This window comes from Hevea brasiliensis, chromosome 6, assembly GCF_030052815.1.
Source record: "Hevea brasiliensis isolate MT/VB/25A 57/8 chromosome 6, ASM3005281v1, whole genome shotgun sequence".
In the NCBI taxonomy this organism is placed as follows: domain Eukaryota; kingdom Viridiplantae; phylum Streptophyta; class Magnoliopsida; order Malpighiales; family Euphorbiaceae; genus Hevea; species Hevea brasiliensis.
The window spans coordinates 5,120,530-5,132,845 of NC_079498.1; positions in this window are offsets into that span (position 1 = coordinate 5,120,530).

Sequence of the window (12,316 nt, forward strand, 5' to 3'; positions counted from 1 at the left end):
TATAGAGATTATGGTTAAAATTGATATTTTACTCTCTGAGTCGAACGCTCACTCCTGTTCAAAAATTTTTACAGGCCACAGGAGGATATTTTTTGAGGATAACCTGCTTTCTCCCTCGCAGGTCAATTATTACTGTTTGTATAAACTTGTTAAATCTTAGAATTTCCGCATGTGTTAGAAATGTTTATTTGATTTGGGTCTGTAAACTAAATTATTATTTTGGACCTGTAAACTTAATATTCTATGCATGTTTGATGGATTGGATGAGGGAGCTGAGCTCCCATTTATTTTTATGAGGATATGAGTATGTGGAGGGTGAGCTGAGCTCCCCAATTGAGTATTTATTATGTTTACAGGTCGGGTGATTCGAAAACTCCCCGTTGGAAAGTCCATTTTATGGCCGGATTCTGTCCGTTTGTTTTCTTGATATTGGGCCCAAATGGGCCTTAGAGTTGGGTTAATGAACAGTTAGGCTTACTACGGGCCTCGGGGGCTTTAGGTCGCCTGTGTCCTAGTCTTGGTCCGGCCCATAGGTTGGGTCGTGACAAATGTGGTATCAGAGCTTAGGCTCCAGATTCATAGGGAACAATTGTCTAAAGTGTTGGGAAGAGTCTACTAGGAGTCACATGCGGAAAAATAGGGTCCATATTCGTCTTGCATTGTCATCTTTGCTTCTAGTTTCTGCTTTATATATTGTGTGTAAACATGAGTCTATAGAGCTATGTAAAGTGCAGTTTTGAATTTTGTGGGCTAATGCTACTGAATTTCAGGAAAATGCGTAGAAGCAGGAGAGCTGCCACTGCACCAGAACCAGATGTGCCCGACGAGGTGTCGGCACAGGATGAGGCGCCTGCCCCGATGAGGCGCCTGCCCCGAGGAGGCCTAGAGCTGCTCAAGTAGAAGAGCAGCCACCCCCAGTACAGGATCAGTCCTTTATGGCACAGGGTCCCATGGACCCCATGGCAGCTACTCTTGCTGGGTTGCAGAGGACCATCGACATGATGGCGCAGTATATGGTCCACCCTCCACAGCAGCAGCAGTCCACCGCACCAAGAGGGGAACCTTACAAACAGATCATAAATTTTAAGAAGTTGGTGCTTGGTACTTATGATGTGTCAGACGATGCATATCGGTTTTTGGATTCTATGACGGCAGAAGCAGTCTGATTGGTGATAGAAGACTGATAGAGTGTATGCAGCATGTCATGGGGCCTATGCCTAGACAATGGATGAATGACTACGTGTTACCCCGGATGGAGGGTTTGACATGGGCTCAGTTTGTGGAACTTTTTATCAATCGGTTTGTGCCAGAAAGCTTCAGAGATCAGAAGCAGTGGGCCTTTGAGGCCTTAAGACAGAATGGCAGGTCTGTAGATGAATATGCTACAGAATTTCTGGAATTGAGCAGATATGCCCCTACAGCAGTATCTACAGAGACTATGAAGGTGAAAAGATTCCTAAAGGGGCTTGACAGGAGGTATGCGAACCTGGCCATGATGTCTGATCAGTCTTTTGATGTGGTGGTTGATCGAGCCAGACAGATTGAGATTAGCTATGCTGTGGATGACAGCGGTAGAGCAAAGAAAAACAGAGCGGAGGGTTCTTCAGGTGTTCCCCACATGGGTACTACGGATAGTGGTGGCCAAACTACTTACAGAGGAAGAAGCAGGAATAAGAGGAGTGGTTTTAGACACAAATCCCGAGGGTTCAGACCAGGGTACGGATCCAGCAGTGGTAACAGTTCAGGGTACGGCAGTTCTGGCTCTGGTTCAGGATCCTCTTTGGCACCGTGTGCACAGTGTGGAAGAGGACATTCAGGACCTTGTTTGATGGGGTCAGGAGTATGCTTCAGGTGTGGCCAACCAGGTCACTTTGCTAGAGAATGCCCCGTTTTCAGTGAGCCACAGATGGGGTCACAGGGTTCTGTTGCAAATGTTCCTCGCCAGTTGTATCCGGGTACTTCCAACATGGCAGGCAGTCAGTTCAGTGGCCAACAGGGCCGAGGACAAGGGGGACGTGGATTTGGAGGCAGATCAGGAGGTAGAAGTCAGTATCAGGGTTCTGCCACTCAGGGTAGGGGTCAAGCTCGGGTTTTCACCCTGACCCACCAGGATGCTCAAGCTTCAAATGCAGTTGTGGCAGGTATTCTTCTGGTCTGTTCTTATGAGGCTCGTGTTTTGATAGATCCGGGTGCTACGCACTCATTTGTCTCCCCTGTGTTTGCCATGAGGTTGGGTAGAAACCCTACAACTTTAGAGTGCCCTTTGTCAGTAGCTACCCCACTTAGTGACAACATAGATGTAGATATGGTTTTTCCGGGTAGCCCAGTAGTAGTGGATGGAAAGATCCTCCCCGCAGACTTGGTTCCTCTACCAGTGATTGATTGTGATGTAATTTTGGGGATGGACTGGTTGGCAACTCATTATGCCACTTTAGACTGCAGGAATAAAAAAGTGTATTTCCACATACCTGGTGTGGAAGAGTTTAGCTTTGATGGTGATAGGAGCGTGGCTCCATATAATTTGGTGTCAGCAATTAGTGCTAGAAAAATGTTGAGGCGTGGATGCCAAGGGTATTTGGCATTGGTGAGAGATACATCTGTGGAAGGTGTCAGCATGGAAAATGTTCCTGTTGTCAGAGAATTTATGGATGTCTTCCCAGAGGAGCTTCCAGGGTTGCCACCAGGAAGGGAAATAGAGTTTTGCATTGATGTTGTGCCGGGTACAAACCCCATATCGATGCCACCTTACAGGATGGCACCAGCAGAATTGAAAGAGCTGAAGGAGCAACTACAGGAGCTTTTGGACAAGGGTTTTATACGTCCGAGCACTTCACCTTGGGGCGCTCCTGTTCTATTTGTGAGAAAGAAGGATGGGTCATTGAGGTTGTGTATCGACTACAGACAGCTGAACAAGGTGACTGTGAAGAACAAGTATCCACTTCCTCGGATCGATGATCTGTTTGATCAGCTCCAAGGGGCTAGATTCTTTTCCAAAATAGACCTGCGATCAGGCTACCATCAATTGAGAATCAGGAATGAGGACGTGTCCAAAACGGCTTTCAGGACAAGATATGGTCATTATGAGTTCTTGGTGATGTCTTTTGGACTCACTAATGCACCAGCAGCCTTCATGGACTTGATGAACAGGTGTTCAAGCCATTTTGGACCCGTTTGTCATCGTATTCATAGATGACATTTTGGTATACTCTCGGACCGAGGAAGAACACGTGTGGCACTTGAGGATGGTGTTGCAGACGTTGAGGGAGCACCAGCTATATGCCAAATTTTCAAAATGTGAATTTTGGCTAGAAAGCATCTCATTCTTGGGACACGTGGTTTCTAGTGAAGGTATTCAAGTGGATCCCAAGAAAATTGAAGCTGTAACTGATTAGCTTAGGCCTACAACAGTCACTGAGGTGCGAAGTTTTCTGGGTTTAGCTGGCTACTATAGGCGTTTTGTACAAGATTTCTCCAGGATAGCGGCTCCCCTAACTAAGTTGACCAGGAAGAATGTTCCATTCATTTGGACAGATGACTGTGAGGTGAGTTTCCAGAAGCTTAAGGAGTATCTAACCACTGCCCCTGTGTTGACACTACCTGTGAGTGGTGAAGGATACACCGTGTATTGTGACGCCTCCAGAGTTGGCCTAGGGTGTGTTTTGATGCAGAATGGAAAGGTAGTGGCTTATGCTTCAAGGCAGCTAAAGAGGCATGAGCAGAACTACCCCACCCATGATTTGGAAAGGGCGGCTGTAATCTTTGCACTAAAGATCTGGAGACACTATCTGTATGGTGAAGTGTGCGAGATATACATCGACCACAAGAGCTTAAAGTACATCTTCCAACAGAGGGATTTAAACTTGAGACAGAGGAGATGGATGGAGCTTCTGAAAGACTATGATTGCACCATCCAGTACCACCCTGGGAAGGCCAATGTTGTGGCAGATGCCTTGAGCAGAAAATCTTCTGGCAGTTTGGCGCACATTTCAGTAGAGAAGAGACCGTTGATTCAGGAAGTACATGAGTTGATGGATCAAGGTTTAATCCTAGATCTTTCAGATGAGGGGGTATTGTTGGCTCATTTTTCAGTGAGGCCAGACTTGAGGGACAGAGTTAGAGTTTCCCAGCACAGAGACCAATAATTGATGAAGATTATAGAAAGAGTATAGCAAGGTGAAGGTGGTGAGTTTGGATTCGCCAATGATGGCGCCCTAGTGCATGGTTCGAGGATATGTGTGCCCGATGTAGACAATCTCAGAAATGAAATCATGCAAGAGGCACACTATACACTGTACAGTATCCACCCAGGTTCCACCAAAATGTACCATGATGTGAAAGATAGCTACTGGTGGAATGGCATGAAGAGAGACATAGCAGACTTTGTGTCCAAGTGCTTGACTTGTCAGAAGGTGAAGTTTGAACACCAGAGACCGTCAGGGAAGCTGCAAGAGCTCCCTATCCCAGAATGGAAGTGGGAAATGATCACTATGGATTTTGTGACTGGGTTGCCTCGTACCACGTGAGGATATGATTCGATATGGGTAATTGTAGACCGCTTGACCAAATCAGCTCACTTCTTGCCTGTGAAGACTACATATTCGTGGCACGACGCGCGGCTCTACATTTGAGAAATAGTCGATTGCATGGAGTTCGGCTTCCATAATATCCGACAGAGGGCCTGATTCACTTCTGGTTTTGGAGAAAGTTGCAGAGGCACTTGGCACACGATTGAACTTGATGCGGCTTTCCACCCTCAGACAGACGGACAGTCCGAAAGGACAATCCAAACACTGGAAGACATGCTTCGCATGAGTGTCTTGGATTTTGGAGGTCAATAGGATGAGCAGCTAGCTTTGGTGGAGTTTGCCTACAACAACAGTTACCACTCCAGCATAGGGATGGCACCCTATGAGGCATTATATGAAAGAAAGTGTAGGTCTCCTCTGTGTTGGACAGAAATGAGGGAAGCGAAGGTGCATGATGTAGACCTAGTGCAGTACACTTCAGAGGTAGTTCCTTTAATCAGGAGCAAAACGACTTTCAAAGAGGCGTAAGAGTTATGCAGGCCCCAGACGGAGGGATGTGGAGTTTGCAGTGGGCGACTATGTATTCCTGAAGGTTTCTCCAATGAAGGGAGTCATGAGATTTGGAAAGAAGGACAAGTTGGCTCCTCGGTATATTAGACCTTTTGAGGTTACTGATAGAGTTGGAGCAGTTGCCTACCGGTTGGAGCTACCACCCAACCTTTCTCACGTTCATCCCGTGTTTCACATCTCCATGCTCAGGAAATACATTCCCAATCATTCTCATGAACTTAAGCATGATGTGATAGAGCTAAAAGAGAACTTGACATTTGAGGAGCAGCCTGTAGCCATAGTGGACTACCAAGTGAGACAGCTGAGATCAAAATAGATCCCTATGGTTAAGGTTTTGTGGAGGAGTCAGTCAGTGGAAGAGTGCACCTGGGAGTCAGAACGGGACATGCGTAGCAAGTACCCTTATCTGTTCAATGTATAATCATGTGCTTTATTCTGCCTTGTGTAAAATTCGAGGACGAATTTTCTGTAAGGGGGTATTAATGTAACACCGCTATAATTTTAACTTTTTGAGCATTTTTGGTTTTTTAATTTTATTTAATTTTTAGGAATTTTTTGAGATTTTTCTGATTTTAAAAATAGGGTTCGATTTTCCGAAAATATAAACTTTGATGATTTTTAAAAATTAATTTAAAGACCACGTGGCAAAACTAAAAATATATTTGGAGTCTACGTATTTTTCTGAGTTTTCTGGAATTTTTTTTCAGAATTTTTGGACCTCGTTTTCGGTCCCGAGGCAGAGTAAAAATTCAAAATTTTGTATTCTGAATCGAACCAGCCAAATCGAACCGAACCGGATAGGACCGGTCGAATCGGACCGGTCTTCTTCTCTTTTTCTTCTCCCTCCCGCGCGCGTCGACCTTCTCCTCTTCTCTCTCTCTTTTCTCTCTCCTCCCTCCTCCCCTTGCCGCGCCGCCGCCTCCCTTGCATCCCCACCTCGTCGGCGCCCCACCTCGGCCCTTCCCCACGGCCGGCCGCTGCCTGGAACTCCGGAAAACGGCCTTAGAACGGACGCGCAGCGTGCGCGACTGTTGGACTTCTCCGGCCAAAATCCGGCCGATCCGGCCACCAATTGGACTGGGTCTTGTGTCTAAAATCATCTACACGACGAGAGCTTTCCACAGACACCAAGAACGCCGAAATCCATCGAGTGGTTTGTCCAATTTTTGCTCGGGAAGTTTTTAGCCCATTTCGACTTTTGGGCTAGATATCTTGAAAATCGTGAATCCCACGAGAAAACCGAGGGTACCAGCATGCTCCACTCGTCGAGAGCTTCGCGGCGACATAAATTTCAAATTTTTCTGACACCGTTTTTCGATGGGTCCCACGGAACTTCGCAGTGTTTTTCCGAGCATTTAATGAGCTTAGAAAATTCTGAAAAATTTATGTACTAACCCCCGTGTTATGGGCTTCGTGTAGGTATCCTCGATTCGTGGAAATTCGACAGTTGACCGGGTCTGCGAAATTCCGGCCAGCTAGACCCGTTACCGGAAAAGTCTCCGAATTGCACCGAGGTTTTGGCTAGCCCCCCATTGTCAAACGTCCCGAGCGCGTTCCCGAAGTCGGAATCGGAAAAGGTAAACCCGAACCTTGTTTTTACGTAATTTTCTAGTGCTTAAATAGGATTAAAAATCCGTAAAATATTCGTGGTAGCTTAGAAAATTATGATTCTTTTTGCAATAGCTTAGTAATATTGCTAGGGACCGCGGGGCAAAGTTTTAGAATTTTTAGAGCTGATTTGGGCAGTTTTTGCAAAAATGGTCAATTATAGGGACTAAATTGAAATTGTACATATTGTGATGGATGATTGATTTGATGGGCCCAGGAGGGGCTGTGTGATGTGATTGAGTTGTGGATATATGGATTGTGAGTATAGAAGTGTATTTTGAGCCCTTTTTGCAGGTTGGGTAGGTCCTAGGTATAAGAGAGACTCTGCCGGATTTTTGGCACGACTTAGGACGTATTGCTCTTTTTCTTTGTTTGTATTGAGTCATTTATATTAAAAATTATAATGTAATTGTCAGGTGAGCCGGGACAGCCTTCTTCCTCCGCCCAGCCGCCACAGTGACCGTTGTCAAGTTTGTGAGTAAAATATTAATTTTAATTATAATTTCGATATTATTATATGTTCAGCATGCCCATGCATCACTTATATGCATATATTTATGTAGTTAAACTCTAGGCACAATTTATGATGCATTGATAACTGTTAAAGTGCCATGATGTTGTTGTGGTAATTTGGAGCAGTGTGCGTGCGTTGGCGTGCGTGTGATGTGGTGTGGACTATGGATAGGACGGGTAGTCACGGCTTGAGTTCTTCGCTGGGACCCGATCCTTCGGGGGGTAGTCACGGCTTGAGTTCTTCATTGGGACCCCCGATTTGGTTATTAAGTGGAAGTCCGAGCTGAGTTCTTGTGCCGCACTGAGTTGGATTTAAGAGAGCTGTATAGGGGATCAGCTCCCATATATTATGATTGATGCTACAGGGTGCGTGAGTGCTCCAAATTACCTTTTTGATGTTATGATGTGAAAATGTTGTGTATGTTGCATTTCACTCCACATGGTGCATTAGTTCCAGATAGTTATAGAGATTATGGTTAAAATTGATATTTTACTCTCTGAGTCGAACGCTCACTCCTGTTCAAAAATTTTTACAGGCCACAGGAAGATATTTTTTGAGGATAACCTGCTTTCTCCCTCGCAGGTCAATTATTACTGTTTGTATAAACTTGTTAAATCTTAGAATTTCCGCATGTGTTAGAAATGTTTATTTGATTTGGGTCTGTAAACTAAATTATTATTTTGGACCTGTAAACTTAATATTCTATGCATGTTTGATGGATTGGATGAGGGAGCTGAGCTCCCATTTATTTTTATGAGGATATGAGTATGTGGAGGGTGAGCTGAGCTCCCCAATTGAGTATTTATTATGTTTACAGGTCGGGTGAGTCGAAAACTCCCCGTTGGAAAGTCCATTTTATGGCCGGACTCTGTCCGTTTGTTTTCTTGATATTGGGCCCAAATGGGCCTTAGAGTTGGGTTAATGAACAGTTAGGCTTACTACGGGCCTCGGGGGCTTTAGGCTGGCCCAGGTCCTAGTGCCGGTCCGGCCCATAGGTTGGGTCGTGACATTATTGGACACTTGAAAGAGTGGAACCAGACAGCAAGTATGGAGCGCACTTCTTGAACATGGCAGGAAGTTTTAATTAAGCGCAAAATGCAAAAGTATAAAGATGGAGGGGGTAATGGAGAAAAAGGGGAAAGATAATAAGTATAGAAAGAGAATAACCAAATTTTAACTTTTATAAATTTTGGAGGCAATTGTAAAATGCCAAATTTTTTACTAGAGGGTGTTTGGTTCACCTGTTGGGTACAGCTGATAGCTGATAGACACTCAAATAGGTGAACTAGAGTGCTTGGTAAGTTTAAAAAATAAAGCTGATAGCTGATTGGTAGTTAATATGGTATTATCAGCTACGGCTTGTATCAGCTCTATTTTTAAAGTTGTTTCTCATCAGCTGATAGCTGATTTGATTTTATTTTTTATTTTGATCATATTATCCTTTTTTATTTAACTTGAAAATTAATATTATTAATACTTTTATACTTTTCATTTATAATTTTAACATTTTAATTAACACATTTCAACTTTGTTAAAATATTTTTTATTAATAACATAAAATGTAAAATATTTATTTATATCTAAAAACTTAAAATTAATTATAAGTTTTTTCTTTATCAACAATAATAATTATTTTATTTATATTTTTAAAATTATTTAATTATTTTTTAAAAAAAATAAATTTTCTTATTTTAATAATAAAATAGATTAATAATTATATTTTTATTTTAATAATATAATAAATGATATAATATATGTTAGTAGTATGTCATAGAGCATATCATTTAGTATGTATCTTGTACATATTTTTATTAATAAAATGCATTTTCACTTTTCCTTTTACATAACATATTTATGTGTAATAGAAAATGTCCTTTGATATTTTGTTAGAAATTTTATTATTAAGTTGTTAAGAATATGAGTGACAGTATTTCTAGCACAAAATATCATAAATTGGTTCACAATCGAGGATATTTCACACAGGACATGACTTATCCAGAAAGATTATATTCATGTTTGTTCCCAATGTATTTATATGAGATGTAAATAAGATAGAATGGTGAGTCTCATGCCATATAACAAACATGATAGGCACTTATACATGATAAGTAGGCCGAACCAGTGACATTTATGACAAGCACATGGAGTTTACTCTTGTCAATGTATTGTTATAAATCATATCAGTGCATATAATCTGTAGACCTAAGATAGTACAGTTATCTTGTATATAGGTGGTTTGAGTTTGATATTGCTTTCATACTTGTACTGTGTATGGGTATATGGGCATGTATTGACTCCTACTAGTTATATATGGATGTAGGTGTTGATCAAGATGGAATCTGTTAACCTAAGTAAATAGGGAGAAAATTCTATATTCATTTAATTGTTCTTGATGTTTCAAGTTCATAACCAGGACAGATAGATCTCATCAGAAAAGAGTTTCTGATGAGAAAATCTTTTTAATCAATAACTGGAATTAAAAGAGAACATAATTTTCATAGCAAATGGGGTTTGACATAAACCATGACTCCAGCTTGAGTTGGGATTTTGTAACAGAGAGCTTCTAGTGCATGGTAACATATGATTATAGGTTCATTTAAGATAAACCTTATTATTGATTGGGTGGCCATGACATGCTATGCTAGGTGTTAACCATGGTCTATGAGATGCATAAAATGATTTAGAAAAATCATTTATGGTAAGAAAGAGTTCTGATGATATTAAGAGTTGATATCATATCTCATTGCCAATTAGTGATGAGACTAGTGAGTCACACACATACACAAGTAATCACCAAATTAAATATGATTTAATTAATTAATTAAAGAGTTTAATTGATTAATTAATTAGGTTTTGTTTGCAATTAGATTGCAAAGTCCCTAGCATGGCTTGAAACCAAATCTAGGTTATTGAATGTATAGTATAAGTTAAATTTATATTTAAAGTGTTTAAATATAAATTTAATTATGAGAATTTAATTAATAGAGATTAATTAATTAATTTATATTTGATATAAATTGATTAGAAGAAGAGAAATAATTATTTTAGGTTGAGAACTCAAAATTAAGTTACAAGAGTATTTTGGTCATTTCACAGGGTAACATGTGGCACCATGAGATGGTGACACATGGCACTACACATAAGCTTGCTATTTGTCTTTTAATCATGAAAGATGATCAAAGTCAAGATTAAATATAGGTTTGACACTTGGCATAATGTGATTGGGTCAATTAAACTAAGAGCCAATAAAAAGGTGACATGTGGCAAGTGTTTTAAGTGGTGACCTAACTATATAAGGGAAAGGATGAAAAGAAAAATAATCCCTGCTATTTGTTTCATTGGTGCTGCCACCCAAAGCATCTCTCCCTTCTCTTCTTCTTCATCTCTCATCAATTCAAAGAGAATAGCCAACATTCTCTTGAATTAAAAATACTAGAAATCGTTTCTAGCGTCCTGTATGCATCTGTAATCTCTCTAAAGGCAAAACCTGAATTTCTAATTGATTGGAAAGGCTTGAGAAGCTGTACAAGGGGCTGCCATTGGTGATCTTGGTGTAGACAAGCTAGAGGGACAACATCTAGTATCCTAGGCATATCCCAAAGGTGCCAAACATAACTGCAGTGCATCAAAAATGTTAGTGCACTTGTTCTTGATCTAATTTAGGGTTCTAATGAATTAATCTGTTAATTCTAAAATCTTAAATGATAAATGTAGATCAAAAAATATATTAAAAGTGTTTTAATATGCTGTTTATCATTGAAATCAAATAGATAAAAATGAATCTTGCACGATGCATGTGTCCCTAGAAGAAAAATTTTTGAATTCAATGATCTAAACTTATGTTTTTCATGCTTCCGCTCCTTCAATATATTAATTTGATAATTGTATATTTAATTTAATAATAAAATAAATAATATAATATAATAAATTTATAATTTTATATTTATTTTAATAATAAAATAAATTATATAATATATACCCTTATTGGTCATTTCACATATCAACAGCAATGGTTAAATATAGTTTTACCAAACACTTAACATAAATCAGCTATTATTAGATAGCTACCAGCTAATAGTTATCAGCTATATTAGTTAAACCAAATAGACTCTTAGTCCACCATAGGCGCGTGTTATGCACAACCACAAGTTGTGTCAAATTGAATTAATTTGTTAAGTTCAGAGTATAACTGAATCAATTTTTATTTTTTGTGTTTAAACTGAATCTTACGGCCAAATTTAGGGCAAATTAACCTTTAGTTTTTTTTTAAATCTTTTATATTATTATAAATTTCAACAAAATATCATTTATTTTCCTTAGAGGGAAAATATATAATTAAAATTAGAAAAAAAATTATTTATTTTCTATATTTTAACAAAATTAATTACTTATTTCATTATTATGAAAAATATACTATTTAGTTCTTTTTTTTTTTACTTTCGTTAAATTATTTAATCTCTCCGTCAAATTTTCTATTAGTAAAAGTTTAATGCCATTCAAACTACTACTTAGTCCTTTTATTTTAGTAAAACTAATTAGTTAGTTCATGTATTTTGAAAAACACATTTCTTAATTCTTGGAATTAATTTTGTTAATTTCTTAATTAATTCTATTATTTTTGTATCTAAATTACCTGACCTTTCCCCTTTATTTATTTTTTTTTTCTATCTCCCTTATTTCTCTCTCCCATTTATTTCTTCCCCTTTACACTACTCTCTTCTCACCTCATTTTCTTTCTATTTGTCATCTTTTGATAGAAATTAGTATAAATTATACGCGTAAAAAAATTAATTAATTCCTTTAAATCTCCAATTCATTAAGATGATAGTTTGGGAAAATTATTTTCCAATAAAAAAGCACAAAAATGATGTTTAAGTAATTGAATGAAAAAAATTTAAACAACTTTAAAAAATGTAAACTTAAATTTAATCTTTATACAAAAAAATTTTCATTTAAGAATATGTTTTTCAAAATATAATGATAAATTAATTAATTTCACTAAATTAGAAGGATAAAATAGTAGTATTTTTTAAAATACAATTATAAAATAATTAGTTTTACTAAAATAAAAAAACTAATAATAATTTAAAATATATTT